The 27421-nt window shown below is 39.3% G+C and overlaps 1 long non-coding RNA gene across 1 annotated transcript; it reads right to left on the bottom strand.

The window, feature by feature from the left end:
* Positions 1-3026: 3026 nt before the first annotated feature.
* LOC124871099 lies at positions 3027-22378 on the bottom strand. Its single transcript, XR_007038946.1, has 3 exons — positions 22321-22378; positions 4316-4527; positions 3027-4231 (listed from the first exon to the last, which is right to left on the bottom strand). It is a non-coding gene; the product is annotated as an uncharacterized LOC124871099 (long non-coding RNA).
* Positions 22379-27421: the final 5043 nt, after the last annotated feature.

Genomic DNA, 27421 nt, shown 5'->3' with positions numbered 1-27421 from the left:
CTGCTCTCGGTGGAGGAGGACGCTTTTTCTCTGTCTCCCACCCCCTCCCATATCTGCCCTGCTTCAGCTCTGTGTCTTGTCTTTGGAGCCTCTTTTTGCATATCTTCCAAATTCTTAGTTATGGATTTGGTCAGCTGGTCTCTCAATGCAATTGATCAAATTTTCTCGAGGAGAAGACAGGGTGAAGGAGAGCCCAACTTGTCCGGACTGGACGTTTTTCTCTGGATACACGATGGACTCCTGGCAGAAGTGGAGGATTGTGTGTCTGTTGATAATGTCAGTCGAGGATGTGGAAGATATGTATATAATTGGATGTTTGATATCAGGATTTCTGCTTTTTGGAGTCAGCGGTTACCTGGCATATCGAGAAATTCGGAGAATGTCAGCAGCTGTTCTGGCAATTGTAAGGCTGCCTGGCATGTGTGATGGGATCTTCAGAGCGATCAGCACTCAGACTGAAATGTTACATGAGCTGAATCGCAGACTGGATGTGATCCTTACACAGGATCGCAGGCAAGTTGCGGTTCCTGGACTCTGGGGTGAAATGGGATAAATCTTGGAGAAAGTTATTCACTCGGATCTGGCGAAAACCAGGAATTTGGCTATTTGGATTCACCTTTGAGAAGCACCAGCGAGACTCTCAAGGCTGACGGAAAATTAAAGAGTCAGTCTAACCCAAATAATTATTGTTTTTCTGAATCTGGCTCCCCTGCACGGCCTTGATGGCTGGTTATCTTTAACTTCTCCTGGAAGTTATGTAAACATGACGCTCTGCTCCCTCCCTTCCCTGAGAACATCTGTGGACCTGCTCAGAACTTTGTGGCCGGTTGATGAACATTCCAACGTACCATCAAGGACAATGGCCTCTGTGACAGTGCTTCATGGACTTACTTGCACACACTCACTTACACACACACACACATGCTCAAGATAAACATATGCACCCCCTCACACCACCTTCACCATTCTCCGGCATGATGTTGTTTTGTCAACTTGTTGCTTCTTTGTGCTGAGGTTTTTTTTGCAATCTCAAACTGTATCCTGCTAAGGATAAAGTGTGAAATATGATTTTCTTTCCTCTACTTTCCTAATGTGGCCTCTTTTCTCATCTAACAAGGGCAGCGCCTGTGAGTGGGCAGCAAAGCCTCGGTGACCCGTCCCCCCTTGTCTTGTGTCATGATGTCTGTTTGGATGGGTTGTACTGGAATTCTAATTTCCCCTCGGGGATCAATAAAGTATCTTTGAATTGAATTGTTTGAATTGAATTGAAAATCAATTATGTTGACCTGTTTAACCACAAATAAAGTTAATTTCAAAAACTAGAGTATTTTCAAAACTAATGAAAAAGCACAATTGAAACTGGTCAGAAAGGCTCCCAATATGGTGAGAGCAACACTGAAAGAGCTGTAGTAATTGTTGTTTACTACTTGTTTTCTATGTGTGATAAAAAACACACATAGAAAACGGGTTTCATAAATATGTCATTTTCTTTCAAAGGAAACAACGAAAACACAGCACATCTTCAAATGAACACCATACCCACAGCTGAACATGGTGGTGGCAGCATCATGCCCGGGAGTTACTTTTCTTTAGATGAATTTGCACTTTTGAAAGCGTGGGTGAAACAATGAACAGTTCTAAATACCATTCAGTGTTGACCTTAATCCTTCATGTGTCAGCTAGACATCTGAAGAAGAAGAGGAATGTTATTTTTCAGGAGCACTGTGAGTCCAAGCAGACATCTAAATAAACAAAATACAAAATGCACAAGAGGAACATTAAAGTGTGGGAATGACCTATTCACAGTTTTGAATTAAATGTGACACAAAATCTGTGGGGTCACATGAAGAGGGCTGTGGAGAAGAGATGCCCTCACAGTCTCACAGATTTGAAACCTTTGGCAAGACAGAGTGGGTGGGTAGAGTAGCCAGACATTGTACTCAAGTAATAGTACTACTTTTTTGTAAAAAGCTTACTTAAGCACTGAGTATTTGAGTAGTACGGTTAATCTAAAATAATTAGTGAAAGCTATGTAATCACACAGAAAAAATATTAAATGATGTGCAGGTCCTGATACTCCGAATAATTCAATTACATATCTCAGTTTCCTACAGTATAAAACCTTTCAAACCAATACTTACAGAAAGGTAAGGAAATGTATACATGTTAGAAGAGTGAAAAGTACTTGAAGGGGCAATATCTAATGTTTACTGTATAATCTCTTGACCTCCAAATGGTTCACCTGATAGAAAATAATATTAGAACAATAAAGCTATTTTACAAATTAGAAGTCTCACCAGATACAGAGACGTGTATCTGGACCTTTGTTTTACAGTGAAGAAAGAAAGGTGGACCGAACCAAAACTTTATGTTAGCGCAGGCATTTTTCTGCAGCAGTAAAGTACATCACTCTTTCTGCACCTAACCGAATTACTTACCTGAAACAATTTCAAGATGAATGTAAACATCTCTGGTACTAAAGAAAAATCAGTTGAAGTCCAATTTCAGCTGCCTGCAGCATTCAACCAGTCTAAAACACAGCATCATGTATGGGATGCACGACACAATGGTACTGTCCCAACAGTACGTCTGACCAGAGGAAATTTCCCAACAGCTGGACTTGAATTCAAGTGCATCTGGTACAGTGGACTAAATATCAACCGTGACTTTAAAACTGCAGTATGTACCAAACTTTTGTGTACCGTTACACTGCTACTATTTACTAATTAGAGGACTGCCAGCAACTGTCCACTGTCTCTACATGCTCATCTAGGAGGAGTGAATGCTGCACATCACTGACTCCATGCAATCTGCTGGGTTTCCTTAGACAGAAAAACTTCTGCCCAATTTGAATAATAAAATGAATCTGACTGCACTGTTTGATAGTTAGGATTTATTGGAATGTATGAACCCGACATGAAATCTGTATGATTAGAATGAATTGACTTTGTAAAGTGCCTTGAGACATGTGTTGTGAATTGGCGCCATATGAATAAAATTGAATTGAATTCGGAATGCATTTGGTTGTACCAGTTTTAATTTTAAATATTTTAGTAAATAGGGCTAAATACGAATGTATGCCAAACGTTTCAGGTTTTATTTATCAGATAATTAGAAAATCATTCATAGTTCTTCCACTTCACAAGAAATCCGAATAAAATACATTACAACTACAATTGTGTAGTATGTGACAAAATGTAAATAAGAGTATGAATACTTTTGCAAGGTACTGACACTTACTCCTTTCACTTTAGAGACATGTTAGAGTTGTCCTGCAACTGGGTTTATATCCACAGCTTTAGCAGCTCACAACTGGTTAACTATTATAAAGCTACAGTAAGGTAAGAAATTATTTAATGCAAATCCATTTAAATGAAAGTACAGGTAAAGCAGAAGTGCAAGTGGGTTCAGGTTGGAAAGCTTATGGTGTGCACCTTTCCAACCTAAAAGTGTATGTTATCTCATGTATTCACACCATTTCAGGTCCTCTGACATGCAGCTGTTGAAATCCTAAAAATGCTGTCCAATCCATGTTCACTGCCTCATCTGGCTGTTGACACAGCTCAGGGAATTTCCCTGCATTCTTCATGAATTACATGCTGATGATGGCTGATGTCATGGCTAACCATAATAAATACCTTGTGCCCTGTTTGATCACTTCACTATCTGTAGGAGCCTGATACCAGGAGGAACATCTATGACTTAATGGAAAATATAACCAACAGATGATGAAACACCAGGGCAACTGTGTTTACATGATAATAAACTACTTTGTCATCAGCATAAAGACAAGTGGACATATCCATCAGGAACCCTTTGACCCAAATCATTAATATGGTAATGGTAAAAAAGTGTTTGCTCTGAAACGGAGTCCTGAGGGACACGTTTTGTGACACTCAAGTAATGAGAAGAAAGACCACTGCTTATTACCAGAAATATAACAAGCTAATTAGGACTGGATAGTAAAATACAGTTAAAGTCTACATTTTTGGCTTTTTTTTTCCAGTTTGGCTTACTTTCCACTTCCTGTGAAACTTTTCTTCAAAAAGGACAGCTCATGTTAAGAAATAACCACATTGGACATTTACAACCTAATAATAGAGGAGCAGTGACAACAAAATGTGAGAAAGGTGTAAAATGTGTTGTTGTCTGTTCCTCTTGTTGCCCTCCAGCTCACACTTTATTCATCAGCTGGAAGTTGCATTCAGGGCTAAGATGAAAAATACTGTACCTGTCAGAAAGCAGAAAACATAGTATCATTTAGTTATCTTCATGTATTTAATGAGGATTGGTCTTTTTGGTATTTTTTTCTCACCTTGCACCAACACAGGAACAAGAGGTTGACATGTAGATTTGCACACTGAGCTCTGGAGGTTGCCATGGTGCCAGTATTTACAAGAAGAGGAGTGTTTTTTCTTTTTTTTTTTTTTTTTACTGTAGCGATTGCTTTGCCTCCTTTAGCAGCTTGAGTGAATCAAGCAGTTTTACTTGTGCCTGTTGAATGCATCCCTGGATGTTTACCCACTCCTGAAAATGATTATAATGACAGAGAGACAGAAGAAGAAGTTAAGTTTATTTATATTGCGCTTTTCAGCAACAAGGCACTCAAGGTACTTTACATAAGGAAAAACATTACGATGATACAGAAAATCAAACAGAGGTAATTAAAAAAAACAGAGAATAGAATGATGGATAAGAAAATGAAAATAAAATTTGACTGAAAACTTTACTAATAATATTTAGATAACACAGTCTACAGGCCACTCTAAACAAATACGTTTTTAATCTTGATTTAAAGCAACTTAGGGTTTCGGCGTTTTTACAGTTTTCTGGGAGTTTATTCCAGATTAGTGGAGCATAAGAACTAAAAGCTGCTTCTCCATGTTTAGTTACGGTTTTGTTGTATGCAGAGTAGATTTGAGCGAGATGACCTGAGAGGTCTGGCTGATTGATACACTGACAACAAGTCTGTAATGTATTTTGGTGCTAAGCCATTCAGTGATTTATAGACTAACAGAAGTATTTTAAAGTCTATTCTCTGAGCTACAGGGAGCCAGTGTAGGGACTTTAGAACCGGGGTGATGTGCTCCACTTTCTTAGTTCTAGTGAGGACGCGGGCAGCAGCGTTCTGGATCAACTGCAGCTGTCTGATCGACTTTTTAGGCAGACCTGTGAAGACACTGTTGCAGTAATCAATTCTACTAAAGATGAACGCATGAATTAGTTTTTCAAGGTCCTGCTGAGACATTAGTCCTTTAATCTTAGAGATGTTCTTTAGGTGATAGAAGGCCAACCTAGTTACTACCTTTATGTGCCTCTGAAGGTTCAGGTCTGACTCCATCACTACACCCAGGTTTCGAACCTGACTGGTGGTTTCTAGCTGTATTAACTGAAGCTGTGTGCTAACTTTTAAACACTCTTCCTTTGGTCCAAAGATTATTACTTCAGTTTTGTTTTGATAAGAAAATTTAGGCCCATCCATGCATTGATTTCTTCTAAGCATTTACCCAGCGCTTGAATGGGTTCATGGTCACCTGGTGACATCGTAACGTATAGCTGTGTGTCGTCTGCATAGTTATGATAACTTACGTTGTTGTTTATTAAAATCTGAGTAAGGGGGAGCATGTAGATATTGAATAGGAGGGGCCCTAAGATGGATACTTGGGGAACACCACATGTGATTTTTGTGCTCTCAGATGTAAAGTTACCTACTGACACGAAATAGTTCCTGTCCTTCAAGTAGGATTTAAACCAGTTGAGTGCTGTACCAGAAAGGCCGACCCAGTTTTCCAGGTGCTCTAATAAAATTATCAACAGTTTCGAATGCTGCACGAAGGTCCAATAATACCAGCACCGTGGTTCTTCCAAAGTCTGCATTTATACGGATGTTATTGAAGACCTTGACAAGAGCAGTCTCTGTACTGTTGTGAGCACGGAAGCCTGACTGAAAGACATTGAAGCAGTTGGTCGTTGTTAGGAAGTTGTTTAATTGTTGAAACACAGCTTTTTCAATAATCTTACTGATGAAGGGGAGGTTTAATATAGGCCTGTAGTTCTGTAGTAGCAGCTTGTCCAAGTTGCTCTTTTTCAATAGAGGTTTGATAATAGCTGTTTTTAGGGCCTGGGGGAAAACACCTGACAAAAGGGATGTGTTTATTATTTGAGTTAAATCAGATGTTATTACGGGCAAAGCTTTCTTAAGGAAAGCTGTGGGTAAAAGATCGAGACAGCAGGAAGAAGAGCTTAGTTGGTCTACTCAGTTTATTTGCTGAAATTGGGAAATTGTGTCAAAATCAGTTCTAGTTGGAGACAACATTGTTAGTGGAGTTGATGTGGATGTGCTGACTGCCCCTCTGATCTTTTGGGTTTTTTTCAGTAAAGAATTTAGCAAATTCATTGCAGGCCCTGGTAGAGTGGAGTTCAGATGCTACAGTTACAGGAGGGTTTGTTAGCCTGTCGACCGTTGCAAATAATGCACGAGCATTGTTAATATTTTTGCTGATGATCTCAGAAAAGAAGGATTCCCTTGCATTTTTCAGTTGTAGGTTATATCTGTATAGTCTCTCTTTATAGATAATATAGTGAACCTGGAGTCCAGTCTTTCGCCACCTGCGTTCAGCTTTTCGACACTCCTTTTTTTCACTTCTGACTGGTGGAGCGCTTCTCCATGGAGACATTTTCTTCCCAGAAACGACTTTCACTTTAATTGAATCAATGATGTCCGAGATTTTAGAACGAAAGTTATCTACCAGCTCATCTACAGTGTTACAGGGCAAAGTGGAGGTAGAAGAGTAAATCTGGTTAAAGGTTTCAGCAGCATCGTCCTTAAAGATGCGTTTTCTTATCATGTCTCTTTGGCAAACTGAGTCATTGCAGATGATGTTTCAAAAATAACAGAAAAGTGGTCAGATAGGGCAACATTAGTTACAGACACCTTGGAAATGTTTAGACCCTTAGTGATGATAAAGTCCAAAATATGTCCCTGTTTGTGCGTTTGCTGTTTAAACAATTTGAATCTATCTATCTATCTATCTATCTATCTAATATATATATATATATATATATATATATATATATATATATATATATATATATATTTACACACAGACACACATTCAATGATCAAATTTTACAATTTTGATGTGAAAAAATGATTTGCAAAAGAAATATCAATTTCATATTTTCAATTTCACGTTCCACATTAACCTATTTCCTCTATTTCCTCAGCGTTTCCAACTTAAGAAGACATCCATGTTAATGTTGTGATGGAATGATCAAGCTTCTGTCTCACTGAGTGGATAATCTCCTCATCCCTAAAGATTCTCTCAATTATGAAGTCAGTGTGTGTATGTATCTGTAATAAAATCAGTCTACTGAAGTCTGCTTACAGCCAGTTGGCCTTGAACCTGATAATAGTATTTGTGGCTCTTCTTAAGGCAGGGCTGGCCTTTAAATGTGATCAGGTGTTTAACTTGTACAACATTTTCAATGTCACAACTTTTTACCTCAGCTAACTCAAATGACGGTGTTTCGTTTGGTTTGATAACTTTAGCATCAGGGCTGGCTCCAAGGTGAGGTACATTAGGGTGAAAGTAATAAATACTATTTACTCTTATGTATGTTATGTTAGAAATACATTACAATAGTTGAATAGCTGGGGGCTGATTCATTCACACGGATATTCTTTGTACCTTTGTTCTGACCCTATTTTTTGTCCTTGCCACTGGTTTGCACACTGCCATATCATTAGTAGCCTCTGGTGCAATTCCCTATTATATAGCAATGAATCAAAAATGACTAATTTACAAACTAGTTGATACAAACTGTTAGTCCAACATGACCAAGTAAAACTAATATTAATATCTGACTTGTGTCCTTGGCAGGTGCCAGGTCTGCATTGAACTGGTGCAGGACAGAGTCAATGGCACAGTCAGTTTAAGCCCATAGTACTGTAAGGCAAGGCAAGGCAAGTTTATTAATCTAGTATATTTCAGTAGCAAGACAATTCAAAGTGCTGTACATGAAAAACAGAAAAAGACATAATCATAAAAGAACATAACAGTGGCATAAAGGTAATTAAAAAAAATAATCAGCACAAACAATTAAAGAGAAGAAAAGTTAATAATTAAAATAAGATAATAAAAAAATTAAAAATTAATGATAAAATGATTGATAAGATAGTAGCAGTGAGCAATTTGAAACAGAAGTGCCACCATATGATTGCATAGGCCTTTCCCAGCTGAGTAAGAACATGGCATGCACTTCAGCTCCACAGAAACCTCAGCAGAATCAGATGTGATCTGTTATTAGGGATATAACAAGTGTTATTGCTAACATTATTTTATTCATTTTTTTATTTTATCACACATAATCTGTCAGTCTTTTGTCCTCAAAAAACTACTTTCTGTTTTAAGGATATTTACAAAGAGTTTACCTTGCTACACAAAGTCATTTACATCAGACTGACAAACATACATAACAAGTCTGCAACCACAGCAAAACTAACAAAAAGAAAACTTAAAATTCTAATCATAACGATAGATAAATATTCATCTGGGTAACCTGAAGGTAATGAGATTCCTTGTTTTTCTTTATTGACCTATGACATCGTCCTCTCACTGACACCTCTCCCTAAACTGCAAGACTGTTCCAATACAGTGTTCAGGAAAACATATTACTAATGTTACTGACTTTTATTTTACAAAACTCAGTAAATAACAGAAAGGTGGTTGCAAAAAGATTTATAATCTGTACTATATGAACCTTCAATGAAGAATTTGTAGCCTTTGTAAAGTTTTGAACGTGTAGTCAGTGAAAACTTGTTTGCAAGTCGTTGTATGTCATCAAACCGTATTTGTGGCAGATGTATTAGCAACTGTGTAAACTCCATGTCGGAAGTAAAGATACCCTGCTTCAAGTCAGAACAGAAGTTGTATGATGTCATGTGAAAAGGGCATACAGGTCCTTCTCAAAATATTAGCATATTGTGATAAAGTTCATTATTTTCCATAATGTAATGATGAAAATTTAACATTCATATATTTTAGATTCATTGCTCACTAACTGAAATATTTCAGGTCTTTTATTGTCCTAATACGGATGATTTTGGCATACAGCTCATGAAAACCCAAAATTCCTATCTCACAAAATTAGCATATCATTAAAAGGGTCTCTAAACGAGCTATGAACCTAATCATCTGAATCAACAAGTTAACTCTAAACACCTGCAAAAGATTCCTGAGGCCTTTAAAACTCCCAGCCTGGTTCATCACTCAAAACCCCAATCATGGGTAATACTGCCGACCTGACTGCTGTCCAGAAGGCCACTATTGACACCCTCAAGCAAGAGGGTAAGATACAGAAAGAAATTTCTGAACGAATAGGCTGTTCCCAGAGTGCTGTATCAAGGCACCTCAGTGGGAAGTCTGTGGGAAGGAAAAAGTGTGGCAGAAAACGCTGCACAACGAGAAGAGGTGACCGGACCCTGAGGAAGATTGTGGAGAAGGGCCGATTCCAGACCTTGGGGGACCTGCGGAAGCAGTGGACTGAGTCTGGAGTAGAAACATCCAGAGCCACCGTGCACAGGCGTGTGCAGGAAATGGGCTACAGGTGCCGCATTCCCCAGGTCAAGCCACTTTTGAACCAGAAACAGTGGCAGAAGCGCCTGACCTGGGCTACAGAGAAGCAGCACTGGACTGTTGCTCAGTGGTCCAAAGTACTTTTTTCGGATGAAAGCAAATTCTGCATGTCATTCGGAATTCAAGGTGCCAGAGACTGGAGGAAGACTGGGGAGAAGGAAATGCCAAAATGCCAGAAGTCCAGTGTCAAGTACCCACAGTCAGTGATGGTCTGGGGTGCCGTGTCAGCTGCTGGTGTTGGTCCACTTTGTTTTATCAAGGGCAGGGTCAATGCAGCTAGCTATCAGGAGATTTTGGAGCACTTCATGCTTCCATCTGCTGAAAAGCTTTATGGAGATGAAGATTTCATTTTTCAGCACGACCTGGCACCTGCTCACAGTGCCAAAACCACTGGTAAATGGTTTACTGACCATGGTATCACTGTGCTCAATTGGCCTGCCAACTCTCCTGACCTGACCCCATAGAGAATCTGTGGGATATTGTGAAGAGAGCGTTGAGAGACTCAAGACCCAACACTCTGGATGAGCTAAAGGCCGCTATCGAAGCATCCTGGGCCTCCATAAGACCTCAGCAGTGCCACAGGCTGATTGCCTCCATGCCACGCCGCATGGAAGCAGTCATTTCTGCCAAAGGATTCCCGACCAAGTATTGAGTGCATAATTGTACATGATTATTTGAAGGTTGACGTTTTTTGTACTAAAAACACTTTTCTTTTTTTGGTCGGATTAAATATGCTAATTTTGTGAGATAGAAATGTTGGGTTTTCATGAGCTGTATGCCACAATCATCCGTATTAAGACAATAAAAGACCTGAAATATTTCAGTTAGTGTGCAATGAATCTAAAAAATATGAATGTTAAATTTTCATCATTACATTATGGAAAATAATGAACTTTATCACAATATGCTAATATTTTGAGAAGGACCTGTATTTGGTAGGCTTGCCACTCTTGGAGAGGTTCAACAGTGTTCCATGTTTTCAACATTTGTGAACAATAACTCTTACTGTGTTTCATTTGGAGTCCTGAAGCTATAAAAGAATGCTTTGTATGTCAGGATTGTGGAGTATGGAGGTGCCTCTGTGACTTTTTTCTGTTGCAGGTTTCCACTGCTGAGCTTAATAAGTCAGTCTGCAGCATTCACACTTGCGAGCAATTTCCTCTTCAGCCTGCTGATGTTTTAGACAACTGACTGAAGACCATTCGCTCCGTTTTTGTCTGAGTGATGTGATATATTTATCTCCATAGACATCAGGTGTCTTTAGTCATATCACCCTCCATGATAACCTATCCTATCTGTATACATTACCTGCTTCCATGCTTGTCGTCTGCAGCCCCTCGTTCCTTGTTTGCTATCCACATGCCTACTTTCCTGTGATCTCCTACACCCAAGTCTGGAGACCCTATGGTGCATTCCAGAATTTTCGACGTCTGAGTAGGAAATTTCATCTGGAACGCATCCGAAAGTCGGAATTACAAGTTGGAAAGTCAGGGCAACATAACCATACCTGACTTCCACATTCAAGATGGTTGCTACTTGCAATAATAGTCAGTCAGTCATTTTCTACCGCTTATTCCATAGTGGGTCACAGGGGAGCTGGTGCCTATCTCCAGCAGTCTATGGGCGTGAGGCAGGGTACACCCTGGACAGGTCGCCAGTCTATCGCAGGGCAACACACAAACAACCATGCACAAACTCATTTATACAGCGTTAGATTAACCGATTAACCTAACAGGCATGTCTTTGGACTGTGGGAGGAAGCCAGAGTACCCGGTGAGAACCCACACATGCACGGGGAGAACATGCAAACTCCATGCAGAAAGACCCCCGGCCGGGAATCAAACCCGGGACCTTCTTGCTGCAAGGCAACATTGTTACTAACTGCGCCACCGTGCAGCCCACAAAGTAGTAAAACATTTTTACTTTTTACACGTACTACTTTTTAGTTTTAATAGAACATGTTTTCAATGCTGTTTATGTGCAAGAAATACCACACAGAAAGGTGTTATTTTCATTGTTGTAGGACTGCTGTTACAGTTGCTAGCAATACAAACAAAACAAGCAGTAAACTGGAACACGACAACTCAGAGGTGACGAAACTCTGACTTCCCAGTTCCGACTTCCAAGGGTAATGGAACGCAGCATTAGAACCACCAGTGTTACACCCAATTATTCACCTCCAGAGTCAGCAGAACTCCCCTCAATGCCGTCTATACTACTAAACCAATAACAGGAATCCCATCCTACCAAAATGTAACTTTCCATTTATCAGCCTGTGCAAATTACTCTCTTCCTCAGATGTTACTTGCAATAAACTCTAACCTTATACCTTTTCCAAACATTGTTTCGTGTGTGATCTCTGCTTGTCCCTCAGAAGGTTAAGCTCAAACATGTCATTGTAATCCTTTCCAAACAGTTTTTGGATTTCTCTTGACCAGGGCACGATGTGTTGCATTTTAAGATCTTTTGGCCTACTTCATGTTGTCAGACAAGTTCTATTTAACTGATTTCCTGATTCTACAAGTTTGGCAGAAATCAGGCCAGGGTGTGGCTTGGGAAATAGAACCAGAAAAATTTGTTATCATACTTATTTCATGATGAAACAAATTTACTGTTGGTGCCAAGGCTGGTACAACCAGTTATTAGATTTAGGGGTAATTATTTATTCACACAGAACTAGGTTGGTGTAGATTGGGATATTTTTTCCTTTGGAAAATTCAACTTGTTCTTAACCAGATTACCTTTGTCTTATATTAAAATTGTATTTATCTGAAACATTTAAATGTGATGAAAAGGCAAAACCAGAAGAAATATGTAGGGGCAAATTATTTTTCCATAGAAATGTATTCTCTGACAGTAAATTTAATACTGAAAGAAATACTTTAAAAGAATTTATTTTTGTTCAAATTTAATGAAGCGTTCTCAGTGGTTAAACAAATTATGTGAGAAAATGTATCATTCATGTAGGAGTTAGATGTAATTTGATTCCACACATTTTCTGCACCAGTGTGTGTCTTAGTGTGTACAGGTCCTTCTCAAAATATTAGCATATTGTGATAAAGTTCATTATTTTCCATAATGTCATGATGAAAATTTAACATTCATATATTTTAGATTCATTGCACACTAACTGAAATATTTCAGGTCTTTTATTGTCTTAATACGGATGATTTTGGCATACAGCTCATGAAAACCCAAAATTCCTATCTCACAAAATTAGCATATCATTAAAAGGGTCTCTAAACGAGTTATGAACCTAATCATCTGAATCAACGAGTTAACTCTAAACACCTGCAAAAGATTCCTGAGGCCTTTAAAACTCCCAGCCTGGTTCATCACTCAAAACCCCAATCATGGGTAAGACTGCCGACCTGACTGCTGTCCAGAAGGCCAGTATTGACACCCTCAAGCAAGAGGGTAAGACACAGAAAGAAATTTCTGAACGAATAGGCTGTTCCCAGAGTGCTGTATCAAGGCACCTCAGTGGGAAGTCTGTGGGAAGGAAAAAGTGTGGCAGAAAACGCTGCACAACGAGAAGAGGTGACCGGACCCTGAGGAAGATTGTGGAGAAGGGCCGATTCCAGACCTTGGGGGACCAGCGGAAGCAGTGGACTGAGTCTGGAGTAGAAACATCCAGAGCCACCGTGTACAGGCGTGTGCAGGAAATGGGCTACAGGTGCCACATTCCCCAGGTCAAGCCACTTTTGAACCAGAAACAGCGGCAGAAGCACCTGACCTGGGCTACAGAGAAGCAGCACTGGACTGTTGCTCAGTGGTCCAAAGTACTTTTTTCGGATGAAAGCAAATTCAGCATGTCATTCGGAAATCAAGGTGCCAGAGTCTGGAGGAAGACTGGGGAGAAGGAAATGCCAAAATGCCAGAAGTCCAGTGTCAAGTACCCACAGTCAGTGATGGTCTGGGGTGCCGTGTCAGCTGCTGGTGTTGGTCCACTTTGTTTTATCAAGGGCAGGGTCAATGCAGCTAGCTATCAGGAGATTTTGGAGCACTTCATGCTTCCATCTGCTGAAAAGCTTTATGGAGATGAAGATTTCATTTTTCAGCACGACCTGGCACCTGCTCACAGTGCCAAAACCACTGGTAAATGGTTTACTGACCATGGTATCACTGTGCTCAATTGGCCTGCCAACTCTCCTGACCTGAACCCCATAGAGAATCTGTGGGATATTGTGAAGAGAACGTTGAGAGACTCAAGACCCAACACTCTGGATGAGCTAATGGCCGCTATCGAAGCATCCTGGGCCTCCATAAGACCTCAGCAGTGCCACAGGCTGATTGCCTCCATGCCACGCCGCATTGAAGCAGTCATTTCTGCAAAAGGATTCCCGACCAAGTATTGAGTGCATAACTGTACATGATTATTTGAAGGTTGTCGTTTTTTGTATTAAAAACACTTTTCTTTTATTGGTCGGATGAAATATGCTAATTTTGTGAGATAGGAATTTTGGGTTTTCATGAGCTGTATGCCAAAATTATCCGTATTAAGACAATAAAAGACCTGAAATATTTCAGTTAGTGTGCAATAAATCTAAAATATATGAATGTTAAATTTTCATCAAGACATTATGGAAAATAATGAACTTTATCACAATATGCTAATTTTTTGAGAAGGACCTGTACACACTAAGACACACACTGGTGCAGAAAATGTGTGGAATCAAATTACATTTTGAGAAGGACCTGTATGTGTAAATGAGCATCTTTCCATTTGCTCTGGCTCCTGTTTGTGCTTCTTATCTTCTCATGAACTGATGTGTTTAGTACAAACATAGACACACTGAGGGTTTGGATAGTGGAGAGAGGGGGTTCTGGTTAAGGAAGGGGCTGACTGGTGGCGAGAGAACAAAAAGCCTCTGCAGCTCTGCCAAGTTTCGATCTTACTCACCTTTCACAGATGTGAGCTGCCCTGAGAACAAACAGGCCTCTGTTCTGCTCACGTCAGCAGAGACACAAACTCTGGCTGCCAAGCTCTTATCTGCACTTTGGTCCGATCCGAACCAAGAACGTGATAGAAATCACCCAAAAAATATTCAGAAGGTAAAAAGAGCCTGGGTTACTTGTGCTGTCAGTCTCTTTTCGGCCCCAAATATATTTATAAATGAGAACTATGCTACCAGATCAAATAAAGAAAATTTGTCCTTTGGTTTGCTGTAGTGGCTGTTTTCTCCCATCGAACTCTTGTATTCATTTATTCAGTATGTTTTAGTTTCCACAACACTGCAGTGTTTTAAGGGTAAAGAACTATTACTTCTGTAGTATCAAAAATTGTTGTGGTTAAGGTTTGAAATCTGTCAAATTAATAATAATAGTGTTTCTATGGTTTCTGTGACTTTTTCAGGAACAAGTCAGAGAAAGAGTCTGAGTGACCCGAGTGTTTTAACTCTAGCAGTCCAACCCACCTCCACCTGGTGCTGAAAATGTTCAGTCGGCTGGCTACAGGAAAGGAATTCTCCAAAACAGCCTGAAAGTCTGTGTCTGGGAATTATTTCCCGTGACATTAACTATGAGATTTACCATGTCTGTTGGTCCTAGCAGGCTATGTACTGAAGCAAGACTGATAACCTAGCTAATTAATTATGTACACCCTCTCCACATTTATTAATCACACTGGTATGGATGTGTAAAATATCCTGAAAATAAATGTATTGTTTTACAATAAATAATCTAAGACTATAAAACAAAGTGGTACAGCTCTCTAATAGAAAGTGTCTTTTTTTTTTACCTACCACACCATCCTCCTCACTATGCGTGATGACAAGAACAAAATAGGTCCTCGTCTGGTCTTGACACAATTCAAGTTGTTTAATTCTCAAAATTATTAGTCTACTGAAATGGACACATTTAGGGGAGGAGCTATTTTATTGTAGCAATTTCCTGTATGCATATATGTATGTGTATATGTGTTATTTGAGTGTTCCCTTTATTTTTTTGAATATTGAATGATGGTGGTATATACACTATATATATATATATATATATATATATATATATATATCAGGGGTTCCAATAAATGCGGAATAAAAGTGCTGTAATATTACTTTCTCTGGCTCCCACAGTCATAGAGCCGAACATAATAAAAGCCAATATTTTAGCAAATTAACAGTGTCGCTTTAGAATTAATCTTGACCTCTGCTTTATCTTTCAAAATGAACATTCTGTTGGTTCAGATTATGCGTAACTTGAACTAAATTCGAATAATTGATGTTCAATTAGGATTTCAGTCTTAATCTTCTACAGTCATATTCACACATTTAAGATTAGAAAATTACATCAGACCAGTGAAAAACATTTTTAATACAAAAATGTGGCCCCAAAAAAAGTATGTTTAATACCTGCTTCAAGGTTATTTTCAAAATGTATTTTTAGTCTGACAAACAAGCCTCATTGGAACACATGGTTTAATGTACTGACTGTGTCTGTGTATGTAAATGTTATTTGTTGTGTGTCTATAATGACAGAGATACAGAAACAGTAATATCAGGAGTTGCATTTATGTGTTTCCAATAAAAAAATAATTAGACTATAGTAGATATTTTTTTTCTTTTACATGTTAATTTTAATACCATAACAGTTTGCCTTAAAATGGATTTAACACTGTAGCATACACTGTTTGATTTCCACCTAGGCCACGCTGCCACAGATTCTTTTGAGGTCTTAAAAATTCCGGGTTCAGAATTGAAGAAACTATGACCAAAGTAACGCAACAATGACCTAATAACATCACTTAATCTCACACTACGCAAACCAGTGCCGTCCTTTCTGAATAATTTGACTAATAATTATCTGACCACTTGGGGGCAATCATATAGCATTGAAACCTTTTTGCCATATGGTCAGTTGATTGTTTACTATATAAAAAAATTAAACAAGCAGGTGATGTCATGGAAAGCAGCAAATCCATTAATAAGGCAGCAAAACAATGTGAATTCCACAACACTGATCCCAGCATACACATCCTACTCAAAATGAAAGTGCATCAGAAGCCACACAAGGCAGGACTTGACATTCCACAATACTTCCTTCATGTTCTCACGTTTAGAACCATGCAACATGTGATTTTCAAAACGCCAAAGTACATTGTAAAAACAGAAACGGTTTGGGAGCAGCTTTAAGAAAAATATTTAAACAGCTTGAGATGAGCTGTAAAGAACAACAAATATTTTCTTTGACCTGCTAAACTGTTTCTAATTCAGAGCTCAACAGCTCAGCAACCATAATAAACACATATTAGGCCCTGCAATTGTTTTTAAACTAGATAACCTGATAAATCTTGATTAGTGACATAATGTTTATCACTAACTGAACAGTTTTATTTGTGAAGAAGTTATCCATTACGAGAGCCAAAGGAATACATGTCCTGAATTATGAACTGAAGCAGTACTAACAGGAATGGCCACTACTGCCACCCAGAGGCCAGCATAACATTTGGTTACCATGGAGACCTAAAGCAGGCTGGTGGGCTGAATGGAGGAGTTGGGCTGATTAGATATGACGAGAAAAGATGAAGACAGCCAAGTAGTTTTTGATCTCCTAACACTTGAATGTAGAAACTAAACTCACTGAGATATCCGCACAACAAAATCACAATTTTGTTTGAGTCTATATGTTGATTTTTGTGAAATGACAAATAATTCTATTGAGCTTTGCCTCAAACAATGTCCACCTCAGCTATAACATGAAATCTGAGGCAAAATAAAATGTTGCCTAAAGCTGTTAAACTGACAACGTTGGGTTTCTGAGCCAGACTACTGCTTTCACTGACACAGAAAAAAAGAATCCATCAATTGTCTTTACAGGGTCTTGAGCTAAGCGGGTTATTCAGACACTGACCTTTTCTGCCAATAGTTGCCACAGCAAAACAACAGCTCAAAGATAAAAAAAAAAAAAAAGACTTAAAATAACATAGAGCCTTCTAAGCTGACAGGAATGTCAAAGTTTTAACCTCAGCTACAATCAGTCAAAGTCACATTTGGCTGCTGCTGCCATGAATAGCCACACTGTTCACAGAAAAAATGATAAAGTCTGTTTCTGGTTTCTGAAAATCATAAAACACCTCAACTCTTGTTAAATAATGTGTCATTGTCTACTAACATACAGTTGAAACCAGATGTTTACATACGTTGTGTGAAAATAAATGTTTTATCTATGCATCCCACATTACAGGTCCTTCTCAAAATATTAAAATTGAATCTAAAATATATGAATGTTAAATTTTCATCATTACATTATGGAAAATAATTAAGTTTATCACATTATGCTAATATTTTGAGAAGGACCTGTAAATAAAACTACACCTCTGCTGTTTTAGGTAAGTTAAGACTAACAGAATTGATTATATTTGCTGACATATTTGCTATATTTGCTAATTTGAAAGATTTGCCAAGGTGATAATCTAGAGACTTTCTAATGTTCTGATTACTTAAGTCTCAACATTTGGGTTTAATGGAGGCCTGTGATGTATATTAAGGCAACACCTCAAATACATTGCTTAGTTGTGTGTCATCCCGGGAAATCAAAAGAAATCAGCCAAGATATCGGGAAGAGAATCTCATTCATCCTTAGGGATAATTTGCAGATGCCTCAAGGGGCAATGTTACCATGGTTAAAATTCAGCCATCATACCATTCAGGAAGTAGACAGGTTTCATGGTTCTGTGTTCCAGAGATGAATGTGTTTTGAGCCTAAATGTGCAAATCAACCCCAGAACAACGCAAAACCCTTGTGAAGAGGCTGGCTGGTAATTGGTAAGAAAATTCCATTATATACTTAAAACAAAGAAGAAGCCATTTCCCTAAAGGCAACATAAAAAACAGATTACGCAGAGGGAATTTGTGGACCAAAGTCTTGTAGTCTCATGAAATGAAAATTGAAGTATTTGGCCAGTATGAGCATTATTAGTTTTTATGCAAAATGACAGAAGCATGGAAGCCTGAGAACATTATCCCAAGTTTGATGGGGGAGGCAGCATCCTGTTGTGTGTTTTGCTGCAGGAGGGACTGGTGCACTTCACAGAATTGATGGCAGCACAAGGAAAAACAGTATGACCCTAACCAAACCACCAAATTAGCTGCAAAGCGGCTTTAGGACAACAAAGTCAGAGTTTTAGAGATGCCATCACAAAGTCCCAATCCCATAGAAACATTGTGAGCAAAACTAAAAAGGTGGATGTGACCAGTGCTTGATCCAGTTAAACCAGTTCTGTTTTGAGTGTTGGGCCAAGATTCAATTATTGTGAGAAGCTTATGGAAAAATACCTAATATGTTTGTCTCAAGTCATACAATTTGAAGAGCAATTCTACAAAATACTAAGAAAATGTATTGAAATATCTGAATTTGAACAAAGTTATAAAAACATTCTCAACTAATTATTCTGGCATTTATGAAACATAAATTATTTTAGTAATCCTAACTGACCCAAATCAGAGAAAGTTGAGTCTGATTGAATGTCAATGAGATGATAACAATTATGTGTCATAGTGGCAATTGTATGGCAGTCCGCTTCTGTCAGCCTGCCCCAGGTCAGCTGTGACTACAATGTAGCCTACCACTGTGAATGTGTGTACGAATAGGTGGAAGATTGTTTGTTGCTGTGTAGACTGAAGTTCTAAGCTTCAGCCGTTGGACAGATGACCGCACTTTTAACTTCAGAGTTCTTGTTTTGAGAAAGACAGTGATTTTGTTGTCTGCCTGATTGAAAATTAAAAACGGTTTCAGGACATTTGTTGGATGTAATGTGTTTGGTCAGGTTTTGTTTTTTTAGGATTTTGTGGCATTAGTCGCCCTTATTGATAGTAATCCGACAAGAAATGTGAGGAGAGATCCATGTTTAAAAGGTATGGTTTAAAACAACAGAACCTGATACACACTGACTGGACCCTCTGTGCAACATTATTTTCTAAGCAGGAAAAAAGGTGGATTATTTTCAACCTTTCTCTTTGTATATGAGTCTAATGTGAGATTTGGGGGCATTTATAAGACTTACATTCACACACTTACAAGCTGATGCTTTCACTACATCCTCCGGGAGCAAAAGCCTGAAGCCCAAAGAAGATTTAAGAAGTTAGATCCCTGGGAACGGACATGGGAGACACATTAAACTGTGCGATGACATGTCAACATGTTGTCTGAACAGCCCCCAAGTCCCCGCTCTGTGCAGATTATCGGAGGATTGTTAAAGCTGTGTATCGTTCAGTGAGCGCTGTCACCATTGGGGAGCTCATTACCAGTGCTCCAGGCTACGGTTTGAAGCCCGACAACCCACTCTCTGCTGTAATTAATTCCACTCCTTTTGGCTCCATTCTTTCTCCCCCATTAATCTGTGTGTTTAATTATGGTCTGCTTGCTTTAGCAAAGCAGACAGTGCAAGGCGGAAGGACGGAAAGACAGGAAGAAGAACCTCAAAGTTACAGTAAATTTGATTATTCCTTTGCATTCTGTTAGAAAAGAAACAGGCCACCATTCAGATGTACTTGTAACCAGTGACAATGTATCTCTAGAATGACTTCTAAAGACTGGTGAGGTTTAGCTTTGATGACCATCAATGGGTCAAACAACACAATTCCACTCGGAATAATTAGATCCTGGCCTGGCTTTGCAGCAGCGTTACAAATTTATTACCCGCCGTTCTTCCTACTTTGAACTTGCTTCTTCTTCTTCTGCATTTACAACATAGGCCATATGGGCAGTTGCCGAGGGCAGCAATAGACATGGGGGTGAATAAGCACCAGATAAAAACAACATTACTATCAGTGGCAGCCTGAACATATTTTATTATAGATTTATACATGTGCACTAGAGGGTGACACGGGAGTGGATTTTCTCTCCTGTCCCATCCCGCTCCCACAGAAAAATGTCTTGTCTCATCCCAATCCCAGGCCAGCATAACAAAAAAAATCCTGTCCCGTCCCACTCCTGGTAAATTGACTCCCACTTCCATCCCGCTCCCATTCAGAACGACTCCCACTCCTGTGCCACTCCCATTTTTGTTTTCTTCATTTAGTCTTTTGGCAATTTCTTTCTTTGAAGGACCAGTTAGGTCCCTGTTTTTAGCTGTAGTAAAGGCCAGTTAAAGTAAAAAGAATAATAATGAATAAATAATAAAATATCAAACAAGGAAACAGACCATGCCTATCTTAGTTGAATAAACAAAATGTACATAGTTGTATTTTACTCATTTATCAAGTGATTGTTTCCTTTGAACAATGACATCACTTTTATGTTTCAAGTTGCTGAAACGAAAGAAAAATGCACCTAGTAAGAGAACTGTACTTGGTGAACAAAAGGCCAAAAAGGCATTACCTTCACAATTTAGAAACTGTACCTCAATGGTTCACAGCCCTGGTCCTCAGGGACCCTTCCCTGCAAGTTTTAGATGTGTGTCTGCTCCAGAACACCTGATTCAAATTCTGACATGACCTCCTATACAGGCATCAAGAATGGAGGGTCAAACTGGACAAAATTAATACAATAAAATCATCATTAAATAAATGAATGTTGTGAATGTCCCATAAGCGAAGTAAATGTAACATGAAAGAAATGTAACATTAAATGTGCCATTAAATTAAAGGTACCATTTATTTATTTAATACATCATTAGAAACAATAAATGTACCATTATATCATGAAATGGACTATAATGCAATTAAATGTGCCACTGAATAATTAAGTATAATTTTAAAGATGACATGACGTAATTAGTGGTACACTTAATATTTAATGATGTATTAAATAAATTGTACATTTAATGGTACATTCAATTTTTTTCTGTTTCACAACATATTTATTTAATATCTTCTCCTTGATGAAGCCTTTCTATACGGAGCCCGCGAGGGGACATGGGGGGATTTTGTCTCTTTTATGTCCCCACGCAATAGTCTTTGCGTTATTTCGTAATACTTTGTGGGATAGTTTCCAAACCAGATAACTGCAAAAATGAAACAAACACTACACCCGTTTTGAGATTTATTGAGTTTTATTTTGAAATCAGCATTAAATAAAATTATCTTCAAATCAGACTAAAAGACAGTTTTTATCCACAAGCTGTCAAACAAACTACTGAACAATAATACTGCACAAAACCACATCTGTGACACTTTATTTCCTTATTACTGCTGCATGATGTGTACTTTTTTTTTGTACGCCATTAGTGTTTTTGTTTTTATCGTGATTTGAACGGTTCTTCTTATCCTAAGCATTTTATCGCATTGTTTACTGCGTGTTAACCTGCATATGACAAATAAACCATATCAATGACACATCAGTGCTATTTGTTTTATGAGCAGTTTATCATCTGTGCTGCTGTTACAAAATGCCGAACGCAAAAGTATTGCGTGGGGACGCAAAAGTAATACATTTCACCATGTCCCCTCACGGGCTTCCGTACCTTACCTCTTAAATCTTTAGAGCACATGCAGCAATTTTGTTGGTCAGATGAGACTTGACACATGTTGGTACTTTTGGTTTGATGAATGAAGAGATGCAGGGTTGATTTAATCCAGAATCTGTTTTACAAGTGTCCCTTAATCACTGGTGAACTTGATTACAACTAAACACGTTTTACAAGCAGCAGACTGCGTGTTAACACTGCTACATTCAACTCTCCTGAAGTTCGGTAATATTTACGACTTTCCTGTCAGCTCTATGAGTTTAATAGATAAGTCCTTACTTCTGACTTTACGTTGCTAATCCAATTTTACCACGTCCAGTTCTCCACCTGCGTTTGCTCCCTCCATCCTGAACGCAGGTGGAAAACACCTAGCAGAAGCACTGTTGGCTTGTGGGTCGTGTAGTTCGTTTGACTCGCATTATAGTATAGGCTTCTTGGAAAAAAACTACACAATGGCGGCGTCGATCCAAATTTTTTTTCTTAAAGTTTATAACAAAGTCTCAGTTTTACATTTCCAAAGACAATTGATCCTAGTTTATTTTCCCTCCTATTGGTTAGCTCCCGCTCCCGTCTGCTCCCGTTCATTTTTTATCCTGTACCGTCCCAATCACGTGATCTTTACTGATGTGGTCTCCGTGGGACTCCCGAAAAAATGTCAGCCTCAAATGTGCAGTCAGTGGGGTGTTGGCAACCCATCTGTTGAGTTACCTTCCACTTGCTGCTGAGAATAGGGAGACATGTTTTGTGTGGAACTGCAATGTACATATACTACGCTGGTATTTCAGTTAATTTTCTGCATTAAGTGCTGTATTTGCAGCAGAAGGAGGGGCCACACCCAGGGCACCATTAATTCAATTCAATTCAATTCAAAAATACTTTATTAATCCCAAAGGGAAATTAAATGTGGTTGTAGCTCATATTATGCAGGTTTCTTCAAAGAGTCGTTGTAGATGCTGATGGCTGTGGGCTGTGGGCAGGAAGGATCTCCTGTAGCGCTCCGTCTTACAGCAGATCTGAAGAAGCCTCTGACTGAAGACACTCTGTTGTTGTAGGACAGTCTCATGAAGAGGATGCTCAGGGTTCTCCATAATGTTCTTCATTTTATGAAGAATCCGTCTTTCCACAATGATCTCCAGAGGTTCCAGAGGAGTCCCCAGAACAGAGCCAGCCTTTTTTATCAGCTTGTTGAGCTTTTTTAAGTCCCTGGTTCTGATGCTGCTTCCCCAGCAGATGATGGTAGAAGAGATCACACTTTCCACAACAGACTTATAGAAGATATGCAGCATCTTGCTGCAAACACCAAAGGACCTAAGCTTCCTCAAGAAGTACAGTCTGCTCTGTCCCTTCTTGTAGACGGTTTCACAGTTGCATCTCCACTCTAGTCTGTTGTCCAGGTGAACACCGAGGTATTTATACTCCTCCACCACCTCCACTTCTTCTCCCATGATATAAATAGTTTTTGACTTATTCCTGTTTCTCTTAAAATCTACAATCATCTCCTTTGTTTTAGTCACGTTCAAAATGAGATGATTGTTTCCACACCATGCCACAAAGCGGTCCACCACCTTCCTGTACTCAGCTTCTTGTCCATCTCTGATCCACCGAGTATTTCTGCAGATGACAGAAGTATGTCTTGTACTGGAAGTCTGAGGTGTACAGAGTGAAAAGGAATGGTGAGAGTACCGTCCCCTGTGGTGCTCCTGTGCTGCTGACTACCTGGTTAGACTCATAACCCTTCAGTCTCACAAACTGTGGTCTGTTTGTCAGGTAGTCTTTGATCCAGGAGATTGTTGAGGCCTCCACCTGAGTCTTCTGGAGTTTCTGACAAAGCAAATCAAGTTGGATTGTATTAAATGCACTGGAGAAATCAAAGAACATGATCCTCACAGTGCTGCTGGCTTTGTCCAGATGACAGTGGGTTTGTTGAAGCAGGTGTATGATGGCATCTTCAACTCCAACTCCACAGCGATAAGCAAACTGAAGAGGATCTTGATAGTTCATTGTTTGCTTATTCAGGTGGGCCACAGGAATCTCTCTAGGACCTTCATGATGTGAGATGTCAGGGCAACAGGTCTATAGTCATTGAGGACTGATGGGTGAGTTTTCTTTGGTACCGGAACAAGACAGGAGCTCTTCCACAACACCGGAACCTTCTTCTGGGCCAGGCTAAGGTTGAAGAGGTGCTGCAGAATCCCACAGAGCTGCTCTGCACAGGCCTTCAGGACTCTAGGGCTGACATGATCTGGACCTGCAGCCTTATTCCGATTCAGTCTCTCCAGTTGCATCTTCACTTGACTTCTTGAGACACACAGGTGGAAGGGGGAAGCAAAGGAAGCATCATCATCTTCTGATATGGTTGAAGGCAAACATGTAGAAGCAGAAGGGTCTAGGGCTGAGGTGGAAGATAAAAAATGTGAGGTGTTACTGGACAGCTGTGGGTCCTGTGGGTCAAAGGAGGGTGGAATGTCTGTTTGGCTGTGAGCAGGAGAGGAGGATGTTGAGCTTGTTTCTGAACTGAACCTATTGAAGAATGTGTTCAGTTCATTGGCTCTGTCCAGAACTCCATCGGTCCGATCATCCCACTGCCTGAAGCCCGTGATCTTCTTCATCCCTGTCCACACATCTCTGATATTGTTTTGCTGGAGCTTGCTCTCCAGCTTCTTCTTGTACACCTCCTTGCTGTCTCTTATCTTGACTTTAAGTTGCTTCTGTATAATCCTCAATAATTCTCTGTCTCCCTCTCTGAAGGCTCTTTTTTTCTTGTTAAGCAGGTCCTTCAGGTAACTGGTGATCCAAGGTTTGTTATTGGGGAAGCATCTCACGGTTCTGGTGGGGATGATGTTATCCACACAGAAGTTTATATAGTCGGTTACACACTCAGTCATGGCATTGATGTCCTCTCCATGTGGCTGGCACGGTGCGTCCCAGTCTGTAGCCTCAAAGCAACCTTGCAGGGCTTCTTCAGCTTCCTGTGACCATTTTCTCACAGTCCTCTTTATTACAGGTTGCCTCTGAACAAGGGGCTTATATTTCGAGCAGAGAAAAACAAGATTGTGATCTGATTTGCCTAGAGGAGGTCTTGCTGTAGAGATGTATGAGTCCTTGACATTTGCATAAAACAAATCCAATGTTTTGTTTTCTCTGGTAGAGCAGCTGACAAACTGTTGAAACGTTGGAAGTGTAGCAGAGAGTGAAGCATGGTTAAAATCACCAGAAATTGCCACAAAAGCATTGGGATTTTGTGTCTGTAGCTTAGCAACAACTGAGCTGATGGCATCACATGCAGTGTCAGCAACAGCGGAAGGTGGAACGTAAACCTTTACCAAAATAACACTGGTGAACTTTCTGGGTAAATAATATGGACGAAAACTTACTGCCAACAGTTCAATATCTGGACTGCAGAGTTGACAATTCACAGTAACATGCCCTGGATTACACCATCTGTTGTTCACAAGTACTGCCAGTCCACCTCCTTTACATTTGCCGCTCCTCTTTAAATCTCTGTCTGCTCGTATGGTTAAAAAGCCCGGCAGAGAGACTCTGGAGTCGGGGATATGATCCTGCAGCCATGTCTCAGTAAAACACATGATACTGCATGCCCGATACTCTGGCTGGGTCCTTTGTAGGGCTTGGAGTTCATCCAACTTGTAAATGCTTCTATTTTTGAAAATTTTCTAAATTAAGTAGAAATGGATCATTTCTTTATAGACATACAACAGATATACATGTAAATAAACGCCAAAAGTTTTATTATTTTAGCTTTTGATTCATGTCAACTTGATAAGTGTGAACATTGTGAGTCTCTAGTTAGTTTTCTTTTGGCTAATTTCCATCATTTTCTGCTTTTACATAGAAATTATTCTGCCACTGGATTAAATGGGAATGCTGTATGCCTGTTTTAATGATTGGAAAGGATAAGACTGAAGATGAAGCTTTTTACCATCAATCTTATATGTTGTTCTTTTTAATGCATTTTAAAAGATAATCTGTTTATTCGTCACCTTCTTATTGGTAACATAATGGGATAACAAAGCTTTGGATGAAATAATATAGAACATTACGTTTTGTCCCCATTTAAATTTTGCAGCTGGGAAATCAAATTATTGGAGTGCACCTTTATTGCGTTTGCGTTTATTGCCGTTATCAGAGTTTCTTGGGTTAGTTAAATTAAAACGAAGTTGCCTAATGATTCTACTGTAGAAACTGTAGCTGCTGTCACGCGTGTGAGCGAGCAGGATTCGTCTCCTCGCTCGCTCGCGCTTGAAGAGAAAAACCCTTCTCACTCGCATGCACAGATCGAAATCCTGCTCGTGCTGATTTTTTTTGGCTCGCGGATTTTTGCCAGTGATATGCCACCGTGCTGCAAACTCCTTTATTTTTTAAATCCATAATAACTAAATTATTTGCTATCCAGTAGTCTCTCTGCAGCAGCTGCATGTTTGTCACATCTGTCCACACAAGGAGGCTCTAAAGGTGAGTTTTTACTGTGCCAATAAAATGGCTGAACCTCCAAACTTTTCTAAACGTCTGTAGAGACAGAACACAATGTGAACTGTAACTTCCAAATGGATTCAAAGTTTCTTTTTAATACAGTTTCACCTCGAATGTGACCTTATCCAAGGATGGCATTTTGGAAATCCAAGGCTATCTAATTTTATCTTATAACCTTATTATCATGCTAGTTGTGAAGTCAAGTATATTTGATGTTAAATATAGTTTTCACAGGGAACACAGTGCTTTTCTGCACAATTAAACCTTTAATACACAGCTGTTGCTGGGGGTGTATCATAATGGTTAGAGCCGGCTCTAGGTATGCATATGCTGCCGTGGCTGTTAGGTGGCTTTTTGTTTTTTCCAAAATGTGCTGATATATTTACTTCCTTTCTAAAACATTGTAATGCTGCTGTTGCTTCAATAAATTTGTTTTAAGTTCAACTCAGTTGTATTGCTTATGTTTGTATTTGTCTATCAGTTTTTCTCAACTAACTTTTCTAAAACTTTCACCAATGACTTTCTGGATTCTTGAGTCTATCCTATCATGGTCCCTTTTCTTCCTTTGACATCATCATATTGTGTCTCAGCTGGGGTTTCTGCAGGTCAGCCTTAATATGCTGTTCCAGAATAGGTGAAATGATTGTAAACACTCCACAAGAACAGAGAAATCTGCTCTTTCTCCCCAGAATGACATTATTCTGTTCTTGCAGCTGTGGTTTGGGAGTTCTTGACATTTATTGTTGATGCATATTCTGGGCAGAAGCTTTTTTTAATGTGTTGTGAAGTGGGTTTGCTGCAGTGGGAGACTTATGAAGACTATCTGGGAGGTCCGGTTTTAAGTTTTTGCCGTCCTTGCTGGCAAGTACTTTGTTCTTGCTTCCTCAAG

The sequence above is a fragment of the Girardinichthys multiradiatus genome, chromosome 7, assembly GCF_021462225.1.
Source record: "Girardinichthys multiradiatus isolate DD_20200921_A chromosome 7, DD_fGirMul_XY1, whole genome shotgun sequence".
In the NCBI taxonomy this organism is placed as follows: domain Eukaryota; kingdom Metazoa; phylum Chordata; class Actinopteri; order Cyprinodontiformes; family Goodeidae; genus Girardinichthys; species Girardinichthys multiradiatus.
The sequence above is the reverse complement of the archived record's forward strand: the minus strand, read 5'-3'. Positions and strand labels throughout refer to the sequence as shown.